The following is a 14,709-nucleotide window of genomic DNA, read 5'->3' as shown; positions in this document are numbered from 1 at the left end:
GCAGCCGTTGATCGATTCCAGGCCAGTATTATGGAGGAGAGGCTACTTGTGGAAGATGAGGCAGCAGTTGATTGATTCCAGGCCAGTATTATGGAGGAGAGGCTAATTGAGGAGGATGAGGCAGCAGTTGATCGATTCCAGGCCAGTATTATTGAGGAGAGGCTACTTGAGGAGGATCAGGCAGCAGTTGATCGATTCCAGGCCAGGATTATCAAGGACAGGCTACTTGATGAGGAGCAGGCAGCAGTTGATCGATTCCAGGCCAGTATAATTAAAAACAGACTACTAGAAGAGCAGGAGGAGGCAGCAGTTGATTGATTCCAGGCCAGTATTATCGAGGAGAGGCTATATGAGGAGGAGGCAGCAGTTGATCGATTCCAGGCCAGTATTATTGAGGAGAGGCTACTTGAGGAGGAGGAGCAGGAAGCAGCAGTTGATCGATTCCAGGCCAGTATTATCGAGGAGAGGCTACTTGATGAGGAGGAGGCAGCAGTTGATCGATTCCAGGCCATCATACTTAAAAACAGACTACTTGAGCAGCAGGAGGAGGCAGCAGTTGATTGATTCCAGGCCAGTATAATCGAGGAGAGGCTACTTGAGGAGGAGGCAGCAGTTAATTGATTCCAGGCCAGTATTATGGAGGAGAGGCTAATTGAGGAGGAGGAGGCAGCAGTTGATCTATTCAGCAACCAGCAGAGCACAAACGGACAGCTTTTGTGGGGCACTGACTAAGCGTCACCTAGAACAGCTTATCAAAAACAAAGAAACAAACTTTTATTTTTTTTTACGTTTTTTTAAACTTTTTTGGTTTCGGGCAGCTAGCCGGCAGCTGCCCGAAACTTTTTTTTATTTTTTTTTTATTTTTTTTTTTTTTTACTTTTTTGGTTGTGGGTGGCTAGACGGGTTTGACGGCAACCAGCAGAGCACAAACGGACAGCTTTTGTGAGGCACTGACTTAGCGTCACCTAGAACAGCTGATCACAAACAAACCATTTTTTTTTTTTTTAAAGTTTTTTTTTCACTTTTTTGGTTGCGGGCAGCTAGCCGGGGTTAATGGCAACCAGCAATACACAAACGGACAGCTTTTGTGAGGCGCTGACTTAGCGTCACCTACAACAGCTGATCACAAACAAACGTCTAGCGTCTCCTCTCTGTCATGGAACAGTAGCTGGTTCAATGCTACGTTTCCTGAGTGACTTATATCACTTTTCTCTCCCTATTTCTTTTTTTTATCTCACTATCTCTCCCTAGATATCACAATTTTTGAGTTAGATGGCTATCTCTCCCTCTCTCTACCTAAGGGTAAATTCACACGGGCGTCTGGCATAAAAAATCCGCCACTAAACCACAGCTAATCCGCAATACACATATTAATAATAATAAGAATAATATGTGTATTGCGGATTAGCTGCGGATTAGCTGCGGATTACTTGTGCGAGACACCCGTGTGAATTTACCCTGACTTTTGATTTCTCAGCCTCTTTCACTATGTATGAGCTTATCAAGCTTTCCCTGGATCTTGCAATTTTTTTTTTTTTTTTTTATCTTCCTATCTTCCTCTCTCCTGCTTCTCTCACAAACAATATATACTCCTTCTCTATCTCTCCCTTTACTTATCCAGTTGTTTGGATATGTAATCTATGTGTTTTCCCTCTCTGCCTAACGTACACCTCCTTTCTCTCTGGCGTCTGGAAACACAATAAGGAACTGCAGCCAGGCTCAAGCACTTCCTTTTCCTGGAGTGACGTCACACACCTTGATATTCACATAAAAACAGGATACAAATGATTATAGGAGTAATAATCCCTTGTAGCCTGTTCTATTCTTTGATTAAAGTACAGTTTTGCGACGCCGTTGCGATTTTAACTAACTTCGTCACGAACTTTTTGAAAGCTCGGTTCGGTACAGAACCAAACTTTTTGCAAAGTTTGTAACGAATCTGGTACGTAACGGTTCGGTTCACTCATCCCTAGATCCAACATATAATTTTAAGAGCCTCCATACATGTACAGAAAGAAAAAAAACATAATTCCTTGTGTCCCCCTCCATCCCAACCGCCCCTCCCATCCATACCCTGCCCCCTCCTACCTCCCCCCTGTTGACTCACGCCTAAGTGCGTGTCTTTCTCTGCCACTATCCTGAGCCGGCACAAGGCACCACGTCCACCTAATTACACATTTTATAACAGGAGATTTATGACCTTTCCCATAACTTTAGGGCTCAAGATTAAGGCTTCAACACTGGATCTGTTACTCGAGACCCTCCCGGTCCGACCACTCGCACGCCTCCTGAGCAGACTGGAAAAAATGTGTAGTGTTATTATAATTATTACGGAGCTTAGATGTGAATAGAAGGGAGAAAGGGATCTTCCCTGCATGTTACCTTTTTTTAACATCTTTGTATGATTCCCTTCTTTTTTGAGTTACCCTGGAATAGTCTGGATAGAGTGATACCCTTTCACCGTTAAATTTTATATCCCCTTTAGGCCTGGCTGTTTGCAATATCCTTTCCCTATCCTTGGAGAGAAGGATCTTGCAAAAAGGGTTCTGGGAGGGGCCCCTGGTACCGGTTTCCTCAAGGGAACTCTATGTGCCCTTTCCACATCGAAATTGGGGGACAGAATATTGTCTTCTATAGTCCCTTTAATTCAGTCCACACAGAATCTTGTAGGGGACTCTCCCTCCACCCCTTCTGGAAGGCCGACTATACGTATGTTGGACCGATGAGATCTGTCCTCCAGGTCAGTCAGTCTATTTTTCATTAATGTGTAATTTTTTACCAAGTGTGTCTAGAGTTTTTTTGCGATGTTTTAACTTCCAGCTGCAGTTGTAGCAGGGTTTTCTCCACCTCTCCCAATTAGGGATGGTCCGAACCTGCCGAGGTTCGCGTTCGTACAAACCCAGACTCTCGGCAATGATTCCCACTGTCTTAAACCTCCGTGCAGAGGGTGGATACAGCGGGAGGACCGCCTGGAGAACCGGGATACAGCCACAGCCATAGGCTGTATCCCAGTTTTCAAGCGGTCTTCCCGCTTTATCCACCCTCTCGTAAGAACCCGAACCTATCTCCCAATCTATACCGTATTTTATTCAAATCGTCCCTTAGTAGGGGAACGTCTGTTACCAGACCTCCCATCTGCGTCTTGACCTCCGTGAGGCCCTAATTACACTTTTGAACCTCTTCCAGGATCTGTCCCAGGGTAATGCTAGTTAAGTCCTCATCTTCACCTTCCTCTTCAGCCTCGTGTTCCAGGGCTCCATGTCTTGAACCTTTTGCTGTCCCCTTATTGGAGGGTTGAGTTGGGCTCTTATGTGCTCGTGTATTTATCCAGTTTGCCAGCTTTAGTCAGGTCAGCTGGCCCTCCTGATTTTCTTGGTTGGGATTTGGTTGGCATGCTGCTAATTGATATCCAACGTAAGAAGAAAAAGTCCGGCTCTCACCCAGTTAGCAAACGTAACAAAATTTCTTTATTCACCAAAGCAGGTTATCATGGCGTGGATGAACACAGATCAGGCTTACAGCTGTTTCGCGTTAGTCACGCTTTTTCACAGCCCTGTAAAAAAGCGTGACTAACGCGAAACAGCTGTAAGCCTGATCTGTGTTCATCCACGCCATGATAACCTGCTTTGGTGAATAAAGAAATTTTGTTACGTTTGCTAACTGGGTGAGAGCCGGACTTTTTCTTCTTACGTTGGATATTTATTACAAAGACTGTACATTTTCAGTCTGTGCACCACCCCTAGCACGCTCCGGGATATTGGCTGTAATACACACTGGAGAATGGAATTTATCAGCGGTTGTGAGTAGTGCCGAGAATCTTGCTTGTGATTTAATTTATGCTGCTAATTGAGCTGTAATAGGAAGGAGCTCCTTTTTCTCCTGTGTGACTTCTCTGATAGGGGAAAAAGAAAAGATGCTACTGTCCAACAATGGAAATAATATAAAATGGTAGTCCATCAATATCTCCTACCTTTTGGCGTATCACTATTCCCTGGGTGTTGGGCCCGTGCACCCAGCAACATCCACATGCCCCCTATCCAGAAAAACAGGGGGAAGATATAAAACCTCCTTCACCTTTTCCGCAGTAAAGTAACATTTAAAAATGTCATCTGCACATACCTTTTGCAGTTCCCGGGGAGGGATATTAGTTGTTTTAGATTTTTCCCCTGATAGTGCCATAGGACGAAAAGTGGGGAACAGAGTGAGGATACAGTGACTTGGCACCCTGCAGGTAGAGATGAGCGAACTTGCAGGATTTCTAGTTCGTATGAACCAGAAATCTCGGCGTCTGATTCCCGCTGTCTGTTCGCTCCGTGCAGCGGGTGGATACAGCGTAAGGAATGCCTGGAAAACTGAGATACAGCCATTGGCATTGGCTGTATCACAGTTTTCTAGACGTTCCTTATGTTGTATCCACCCGCTGCACGGAGCGAGCAGACAGCGGGAATCAGACGCCGAGATTTCTGGTTCATACGAACCAGAAATCCGGCAAGTTCGCTCATCTCTACGTGCAGGGTCTGATCTGTATAACCTATACATTCCCCTCCGTGGTTGCCAAGATGTGGCAAGATGTATACCCGCTCCCCCTGCTGTCTCAGGAGGCGGCTCCTTCAGGGGGCGAATCCCTCATTAGTACCTCAGAGGGCACCTTCCTGCAGTGCAGACATAGGAATATTTTTCAAAGATCATATACCTGGATAAACTGGATATAGTAGATATTGGATTACATGCATATGCAAAGTATCTCCTGGTAATGTGCCGTAATGCGGGGTGTATCTCCTGATAGTACATAGTAGTTCCGCCTACATGAGATGGCCATATTATATGTACAGGGGTTACACACCAGTTCAGGATATAGAAAGTATATACTTGTACCACGTAGGTGCATTGACCAACTCATTTATGCATTAGGCACCCAGACACAGAGCACAGTATTGTGTAAAGGAGCATGAGGTGTCATTTATTAATATAACTTTATGCTCTGTGAGTTGTCCTATTCATATAGGCAGAGAGTTCCTGGCCTCAGCTGTATGCATTAAGTTATCCGTAATTACTCCTGTCTAAAATCATGGTATGCCGTCCAGCCCTTCAGAGGCTGTAGTTCACCAGATCTCTACATAGCCAATTGCCCCCAACAATTGTTCATATCCCGTTACCTGTCCCGTTTGCTACTGTGCCCACCGATACTCCAGCTGCGGCAAACGACGTCCCCCTGGGCACCTGGTCCTCTGCTGGCGTGTCTCGCGGTTCTCTCCGACTAAGGTAAGGAGGAAGGCGGGGAAAAGTTATCTAGTCCAGCGGACGGTTTCAGGCGCATAGTGCTGGTTAAAGTAGTCCCTGCAAGGATGCAGTGTTCGGCCAGTGTCAGGTCATCCTCCAGTCCCCGAAACAAAGTTCTCTTTTTGCACGCCACTGAATGTGGGGCGCACGCTCTCCTCCAGGATGGGTCCGAACTGAGCTCAAGGTAAAGCCCCGGCGTCCTCTTCTGACTATCCCCGCCGTCTCCGCCTCGGACCATTCTCCGTCCGGCCTCACTCAGATGCGGATTAAGGCGGCAAATCAGGTCTGGTCAAATCAGCATGGTGGTGGTGGGTCCGGAGCAGCTCCAGAGCTGACAGCTAACACATGCTGTCTCATGGCTCCTTCTCCACATTGATCTTATAAAAATGAAAAAGGCACAGGATAATTATTCCCAATTTCTAATGCAGAAAGCTCGGAATAGGCTAAAATTTCATTGTCAAAAGAAGTACGTAGAAGAAAGCCTACCCGGTAAAATGTTGGCAGCTGTCATTAGGGCTCAGGAAGAGGGGAGGGAAGTGTTGGCTATTAAGGACAGTAGTGGCAAAATAACAAATGATAAGCAGGAGATCCAAAAAATTTTTGTAGCTTTCTATGAAGAATTATATAAATCAACTAACAGCCCCACGAAGGAACAAATTAGCAACCTCCTTAATACCTTAATTCCTTAATCAGTAGAAAGGAAGGAAGATTTAGAAGAGCTATTTTCTCTAGATGAAATAATAAGAGTCCTATGCTTCCTATCCAATAGCTCAGCCCCTGGGCTGGATGGGATTCCCTTTGAATTCTATAAAAAGTATCAGGCAGCTTTAATGCCAGCGTTGGTCGACATGATAAATTAATCTTGTTCCAGTGGAGCTCTCTCCCCCCTTCCATTAGTGAAGCAATAATAATCATTCTTCCTAAGAAAAATAAAGATCCCTTGGACATGGGCTCATATCATCCTATTTCACTGCTTAACGCAGACGCCAAAATCATTTCCAAACTGCTAGCACAGAGAATTAAAAAGGTTAGCCCCCTGCTTATTAGTTCCGATCAGAACGGCTTTGTGCAAAATAGGTTTATTTTCGAAAACTTGGATAGGGTAATGGCCAACATGCAACTGGAGACAGAGACTTTCAACAGGGTGGAGTGGGGGTTTCTCTGGGAAACACTCCATAGGTTTAACTTCGGTCCTAATATCTGAGAGTTTTCAACTGACAGTTGACACTGAGTTTTCAACTCCTGTTTACTTCTTATGTAGAGTCTTTAGCTTATATGATTAAGATCAATCCCTTACTAAAATGATTCGGTATGGGTGGCCTACACGACAAGATTACAATGTACGCGGATGATCTTTTACTATTTCTCCGCAACCCTGAAGAGGTTTTGCCCCATGTGCTGAGTACTTGTCAGGAATTTGGCGATGTGTCAGGATTTGGGATGAACTGGTCCAAGTCTCTGTTGATGGTTCTACCAGGGATACCTCAGGAACCATTGAGTGATTTTGGGGTACAGCTGGCGGACGGTTCAATAGATTATTTGGGGATAAAGGTACCCAATGATGTTAATTTTTTTCTGACTATGATGTAAAGCCCCTCCTTTATAGAATAAAGGAAAAAACAGAAGTATGGAGCAAACTCCCGCTGTTCATGGCAGACCGTGCTGCCCTGATTAAAATGGTCATACAGCCTCAAATCATCTATGTTTTAACAGCGGCTCCGACCTGGATAGTGGAGAGTTTCTTCAGGGCTACTGAAAGAACACTTAACAGTTTTTTATGGAGGGGGAAAAGGCCTAGAACCGGAAATTATTTTATGGCTATTAACCTGCATCAGATGGCGCGGAATAATGCATCCACAGTAGGGGAATAGATGGTCAGGGGATCACATAGTGGTTCACAGTCCCCAATAGAACACTTGGAAATACGAATTGAACAAACAAAAAAAATACACCACAATCACTAAGATAAAAGGTAGGTAAATAATTGGATTTTTTATGTGCTGTCTTTTTTTAATGTGTATGATGACTTGTTTCGGAAAAATAAATATTCTTAAAAAAAAAAAAACACAGGGGACGCAAAGACTCTTACAAGGACCTGAACTCGGACAGTAATAAGGTGATGCTCTTAGGGCCCTATTCCACCGGACAATTATCGTTCAGATTATCGTTAAATCGTTCGAATCTAAACGATAATCGTTCGGTTGAAATGTAGTTAATGATTAACGACTGAACGAGAAATTGTTGATCGCTTTATAAGACCTGGACCTATTTTTATCGTTGCTCGTTCGCAAAACGTTCGCAAATCGTTCGCATTGAATAAGACATCAATCGGTCGTTTGCAATAGATACAAACGCAATAGCGAATAAATAGCGAAGAAAAGCGATCGCAATTACGATCATAAGTAACGATTATCGTTCCATGGAAATGAGTGAACGTTTTCAGGTCTTTCGCAATAGCGGTCGTTTGAGATCGTTAATCGTTAACGATTATGCAAACGATAATCGTCCAGTGGAATACAACTATAGGGCACATTGACCAGTGGTAGTAGCCTCGGGAAATGGCTTTTAGGAAAAAAAAAAATTATATATATTGTGGGGGGTTAGCTCAGTCACAGGTATCACAGACACAGCAGAGTTAAAAATAAGTGGGTTTTATTTTACAAAGTCCAAGCAGTAACAAAATAGCTTCTCTTCAGCAGGTGCAAATAACATAAAGATAGCCTTGCTTCAGGCACAAAGGGTTAAAGGAAAACAGGATTCTCTCACCAGAACAGTCTTTTTAGGCTACAGCAGATTCTCCAGCTTCTCTGCCTGGAACCAACACAGCAGAACCTCCAAACAAGCTCCAGCCTTGGAGTTACACACCACACACAGCTCACTTAATTTCCTGGCTGTTATAGTTCCAGGGAAAACCCGGGATGGATACGTGGGAGCAGTCATCCCACCCAACTCTGAGACTGCTCCAGTAAAAGCCGGCCCGGAACAACTGCTTGACAGCAGGTATACTAAATTTGAAAAAAACTGTCAGTAACCTATGGTTACTGACCAATTCTATCCGGCCTACTCCACCGAGGCCTTGAACCACGGTGACACGTATCTGTCATCGACCACCATACCTTGTGCCTTGTCACAATATATATATATATATATATATATATATATATATATATATATATATATAAATTGTTACATAGTTATTGCATGGTGAACAGCGTAAACGAGACAGAAAAATGCCAGGATTTGTCTTGTCACATGTTAAAAAAAAAAAAAAGCCCCCAATCAGCCCTGTAGCTGGGAAAAAAAGAGTTATTGCTCTTTGAAGCAAGGAGTAGAGCACTGATTCAGTATGACCTGGACATTAGTGCATCAAACGACGTTTGAAAAGAACAGCAGAAGAGCAGCAGCAGGGGATATGAGCAGGTGAGTATAGCTTCTTTTTTATTTTCAATTCACCAAAAACAAAACAAAACATAAATCCCTGCCCCAAAAAAACCTGTGAAAACTCTCGAATCCATTTTATGTCTAATCCTGACTACTGCAATTATTACATTAATTAATTATTTTTAATAAAGTTTTATTTTGATCGTTGCCAAGTTAAAAAAGTAAAAAAATGAAATGTATTCATTTTTAGTAAGGATATTTTAAATACTGAAAATGTTAAATGCCAGCTTAGGACAGCAACAGTCTAATCATATATACAAGTTTGTCTAATCTCATGTGCCTTGTGGGATTTTGTGCTGATTGATTTAAGCACATAGAACAGCCTTTTGGGCTTTCACCTTTGTATAGCATTTGACCCCAACATGACATGTCCTACAGAAATATGATTAAATTATGTTAACTCATCAGACATTCTTAGCTATATGTACAGTCAAATGCTTAAGGGTGTATCAGTATTAATTACAAATCCTTAAATGATACGAAGTTTTGAGTAAAGACAAGTTCAACTGCTGCATACAGATATGAGGAAAAGTACAAGTTTGATCAAACTTTCATATGCTTTCCATCTAAAATATTTCTATAAAAATTTAGAGCTTAACAATTTTTTGGTCATAATTAGGGATGAGCTAACCAAACCCATTGAACCAATTTTCTAACTTCTTTAAAAGTTTGGTTTGTTAACGAACTGAACTTTTGCCCGAGTTTGATCAAATCTTTTACATAATGGTGTGGTAAAACTTTTTTTTTTAGGTGTTTTAGGACAGTAACTTAAGCAAGGGATTATCCCTAAGGGGCCTATTCCACGGAGCGATTATCGATTCGGATGATTATCGCTCTGTGGAATAAATACAACGATTAGCCAATGACAACGATCATCGGCTGATCGTTGCTATAGGTTTAAACATATAATTGTCGGGTGCTGACCGCGCATCGCTATGTCTAATAACGGTGCACGGCCGGCGACTGACAATTTACATTACCTATCCATTGTCCAGGGCTCCTCTTGCAGTCCCGCACGCTCCAGCTTCAGAGCGGCATGTCTGAGCTGACGGGCCGCTCAGCTAATCACAGGCGGGGATCACCGCGGCCAGTGATTGGCTGAGCAGCCTCCCAGCTGAGACAGGATATATATATGTCCTATATATTACAGAAAATACTGTTCTCATCTACCAAGTGTAGCAATCAGAATTTGAATATAAAGTCATGGCACAGCGGCAGCAGGAAACCTTTACAAAGCATTTAAGGCAGAGGGCAGGGCAGAGAGTCTGGCTCAAGGGGCAGAGAAGGAAGTAGCGCAGGAAGAGGGTCCAGTGGCAGGCCTGACCTTCTTTTGTCACACCAGGGTCGTGTCCACACATCTAATTCCACAGTCCTGGAGTGGCTGGCTCACACTTCGACGTCCACAAGGATGAGTAGTGAGACAGCTAGCCAGGTATCTGTGGGTACATCGGACACGACCCCGACTTGGCACGGGCACGCAGCAATTCCCCCACGTCCTCCATCTGACATCCTCATCAACATCCTGCTAACTTTTGACCCGCCGCCTGCAAGTGAACTGTTGGCGTCTATGAGCAGCCAACTGCTCTTTGATGATGATGTGCACGTGGGGGAAGAGACAGGGGACAATAAAGTGCAGGGCATAGCTGTGTCGAGGCGATATCAGAGCAGGCCCATGTTAGGCCTGGCAGGAGAGCAGTAGGCAGTAGACGAGAGAGGGCTGGGCAGGAGCCTGATGAGGATCATAGCATCATTCTGTTACATGGGATCCATGGCAGGATTTGGCTTATTCGTCGGATTCGTCAACTGGGAATCCATCCGCCAGCAGGCCCGCCACAACTAAAAAGCAGACAGGCAGCAGTAGGCAACTAACAAGTCAGAAGCGTAGCCGGGACAAGCAGATGACCACTGAGGAAACCTCCTCCACCGAAGGTCCTAGTATCGGCAGTGCCCGTTCCTCCTCACAGCCTGTCGGTACTAGACTCTACATCTCGCCTGTGTGGCAGTTTTTTTTTAAATTGCCCGGAGGATAGGCAAGAGTTGCCATCCTGGCACCAGCGCCATGGCTGCCCATATGAAGCGCCACCACCTTTCCGCCTGGGAGAAAGTGTGATAGTGGGTCACAGCAGGCCCAGGCAGACCCGCGGTCAACAGCAGCAGGAAGCAGCAGTAGTCAGGGGGGCCTTTCACAGAGTCAGACCTCCTCTGTGGAAGGGAGTGTGGCTTCACTATCAGTAGGCAGCCTGGCATACCGGAGGCAGACATATGCACCCAGCAATCCCGCAGCAGTCAAGCTTAACGCCCACCTGTCCAAGTTGCTGGTGCTCCAGGCTCTGCCGTTTAAAGTGGTGTACTCTGCACCTTTACGTGAACTGATGTCGTGTGCGGAGCCACGGTGGAAGGTGCCGAGTCGACACTACTTCCAACACAGCTATCCCGGCCATGTATAGCTATGTTCGTGAAAAGGTTGCTGACTCGCTGAGCCAATCAGTGAGCAGACATGTACATTTAACCACAGACATCTGGAGCTGTAATTATGGGCAAGGGCAGTATATGTTCATTACTGCTCAGTGGGTAAATGTAATATAGCCAGCGGACCCCTAGCAACTTGGCCAGGGAAGGGCGATGACACCACCCGTTTTCACAACAGGGTTCCTGTGTCGCGGTACTCCTCCACCTCCTCCAGTAGGTCCAAAACCTCCTCAACTGCCAGTGTTCCTCCCTTGTACCACTTGGGTGTAGCACGGAGGTGTCACGCTGTGCTGCACCTAGCCTGCCTGGGTAAAAGGAGACACACAGGGGAAGAGCTGTACTGCCTGCCCGAGACGGAAACCCTCTCGTGCCTGACTCCATGCCATCTTAAAGTTGAGACGGTGGTGAGTGACAATGGGAGCAACATTCTCTCCGCGCTGCATCGAGGAGGTATGAGGCAAATCCCGTGTATGGCACATGTTTTAAACCTAATATTTACACACTATCTTAAGTCTTCATCCCATTCACAGACTGTGCTGTCAATGGCTCGAAAGCTGTGTAACCATTTCAGCCATTTGAGTCGCTCTCACCACATCCTCCTCGACCTGCAGCGGAGGAATGGTCTTTTCAACCATCGTCTCATTTGCGATGTAGCCACGCGGTGGAACTCCACCCTCCACATGCTGAACCGGCTCTATGAGCAGAGGAAGGCCTTGACTGATTTCTTCTTGATGCAGGCGGATATGGCGACTCCCCTGTGTAACCTGGAGCTCGGCCCGTGGCAGCTCATGCGTGGCACTTGCCGCTTGCTACAACCCTTTGAGGAGACCACCATTCTGGTCAGTGGGCAAGACACAGGACTGAGCGCCATCATACCCATGCTTCATGTACGGGAACTGATGCAACTCAGTGGCGAGGAGGAAGAGGTCTTGCCACTTTCGCAGCCTGAGTCGCTGTAGGAAGGCTTGGCGGAAGAGGAGGGAGAGGAAGTTGAGGAGGAGGAAGACCTGAACGCACAGGAACTCTTAGGGGAGAGGGGTGGAGGAGAAGGAGATGAGCCTTCCTGCCAGACCAGAGGGGGACCAGAGGAGGATATGCAGGGCAAGAAGGAGGATGAGGAGAACCCATTGGCAGTATGCTGTGGAGACGGAGGCGGGGACTCCTTCCCACTCCTTGGTGGAAATGGCTAAGTGCATGTTGATATGCTTTCAGGCTGACCCACGCTTGCAAAGGATTCGTCAAAAGGACAAGTTCTGACTGGCCACACTACTGGACCCACGGTAACGCAACAAGCTGTGTTAATTCATTCACCCATCCCAACGGGAGGAAAAAATGAATTATTATAGATAGGAGCTGGGTGCACAGTTAGTTGCAGCCTTTGGAACACAGCACTCTCATTCACGCCATTCCCACCAGGGCCACACCAGCAGCGCTGCCTCCTCCACATTCTCCTCTAGCAGCTTGGGTGGCATGGGCAGCAGCACCAGTCTGAGCCTGATGTCCATGATGCACGCTTTCATGCAGCCACAGGCCGGGGTAACAGGAGCACCCGCACAGCAGCTCATTATTCTGCTTCTGCTGCTCATGTCACCCCATTACAACTGCAACTCCTGCCCTGGCATCCATCTTGGCTACTGCTGGGCCTTCACTGACATCCATGTTGGCTACTGCTGTGCCTTAACTGGCATCCATGTTGACTACTGCTGTGCCTTCATTGTGCTCATAATTGGCTACTGCTGGGCCTTAACTGGCATCCATGTTGACTACTGCTGTGCCTGCACTTGCCTCCATGTTAGCTACTGCTGTTACTTAAATGGCATTCATGTTGACTACTCCTGTGCCTTTACTGACCTCATAATTGGCTACTGCTGGGCCTTAACTGGCATTCATGTTGACTACTGCTGTGCCTGCCTTTGCCTTCATGTTGATTACTGCTGCTCCTGTACTGGCCTCCATGTTGGCTACTGCTGCTCCTGCCTGGCCTCCATGTTGGCTCTTGTTGCTCCTGCCTGGCCTCCATGTTGACTACTGTTGCTCCTGCCCTTGGCTCCATGTTGGCTTCTGCTGGGCCTAAATTGGCATCCATGTTGACTACTGCTGGGCCTTAACTGGCATCCATGTTGACTACTGCTGGGCCTTAACTGGCATCCATGTTAACTACTGGTGTGCCTGCCCTTGCCTCCATGTTGGCTACTGCTGGGCCTTAACTGGCATCTAGGTTGACTACTGGTGTGTCTGTCCTTTCCTCCATGTTGGCTACTGCTGGGCCTTAACTGGCATCCATGTTGACTACTGCTGGGCCTTAACTGGCATCCATGTTGACTACTTCTGGGCCTTAACTGGCATCCATGTTGACTACTGCTGGGCCTTACCTGGCATCCATGTTGACTACTGCTGTGACTTCCATTGCCTCCATGTTGACTACTGGTGTGCCTGCCCTTGCCTCCTTGTTGGCTACTGCTGGGCCTTAATTGGCCTCCATGTTGATTACTGTTGCTCCTGCCTGTCCTCCATGTTGACTACTGCTGCTCCTGCCTGGCCTCCATGTTGGCTACTGCTGCTCCTGTACTGGCCTCCATGTTGACTACTGCTGCTCCTGTACTGGCCTCAAATGAATATTGCTGGACCTCCACTGGCCTCCAATGACTACTGCTGCTCCGTCACTCCATTTGTGATCTTTTTCCTGCATAGACCCTGTAATGGTGAATTTCCTGCATAGACCCTGTATTGGTGAATTTCCTGCATAGACCCTGTAATAGTGAATATTGAAGTCTAAAAAAAAAATGACTTTGAGATATCGAAAAGATAACGATGTTACTGAGATGTAGAGCCCTAGATTCAACCGAATACACTACCCCCCGTATCATATAGATGCTTTAAACTATGAAGTCCGAAGAAATCCGAAATTCGGTCGAAACAAAACTGAAAAAATCCGAAAGTCCGGTACTTTTGAAAAGTTCGCTCATCTGTAGTGACTGGCCAGCCTGCAGTCATGAATTGGCTCCTCCAGAGTTTTAGCTCCACAACAGGCAGTAGTCATACTCAGAGCCAACTATCATCAGACACAACTGTTATATGGCAAGAGTAGTCTCTCTTCTCAGCCCCTTTTCCAGTTTTGACTATGGCAAAAACCTTTGAACCACCATCAGTCCACTAACTTCTGTCTAGCCTAGCCTAGCCTAGCACTACCTTTGGAGTCTAAACTGTTTTCAGACAAGAAAGAGGAATGTCCAGATAGCATTTGGAAGGCAGTGTTGAGATTCCAGCCATTGAAAGCACGCAAGGTGGTCAGGAAAGACTGGGAGGGGCACTTTCTGGATCACACTGCTGTACACCAGAGGATGACAGCATTGGCGAGGTAACGTTCATCCACAAAGTAAAATGATGAAAATGATGTTGTCGAAAAGGGGTCGATGTTGCAAAAGGGGTAGGTGTACTCCCTCAGCCAGTCAGCCAACTAGCAGTCAGGAATACTCAGCCAGGTGACGGACAGTACACACTCCATGTACTAGTAACTCA

The sequence above is a fragment of the Dendropsophus ebraccatus genome, chromosome 6 (genome assembly GCF_027789765.1).
Source record: "Dendropsophus ebraccatus isolate aDenEbr1 chromosome 6, aDenEbr1.pat, whole genome shotgun sequence".
Taxonomy (NCBI): Eukaryota; Metazoa; Chordata; class Amphibia; order Anura; family Hylidae; genus Dendropsophus; species Dendropsophus ebraccatus.
This window is presented reverse-complemented; position numbering follows the sequence as displayed.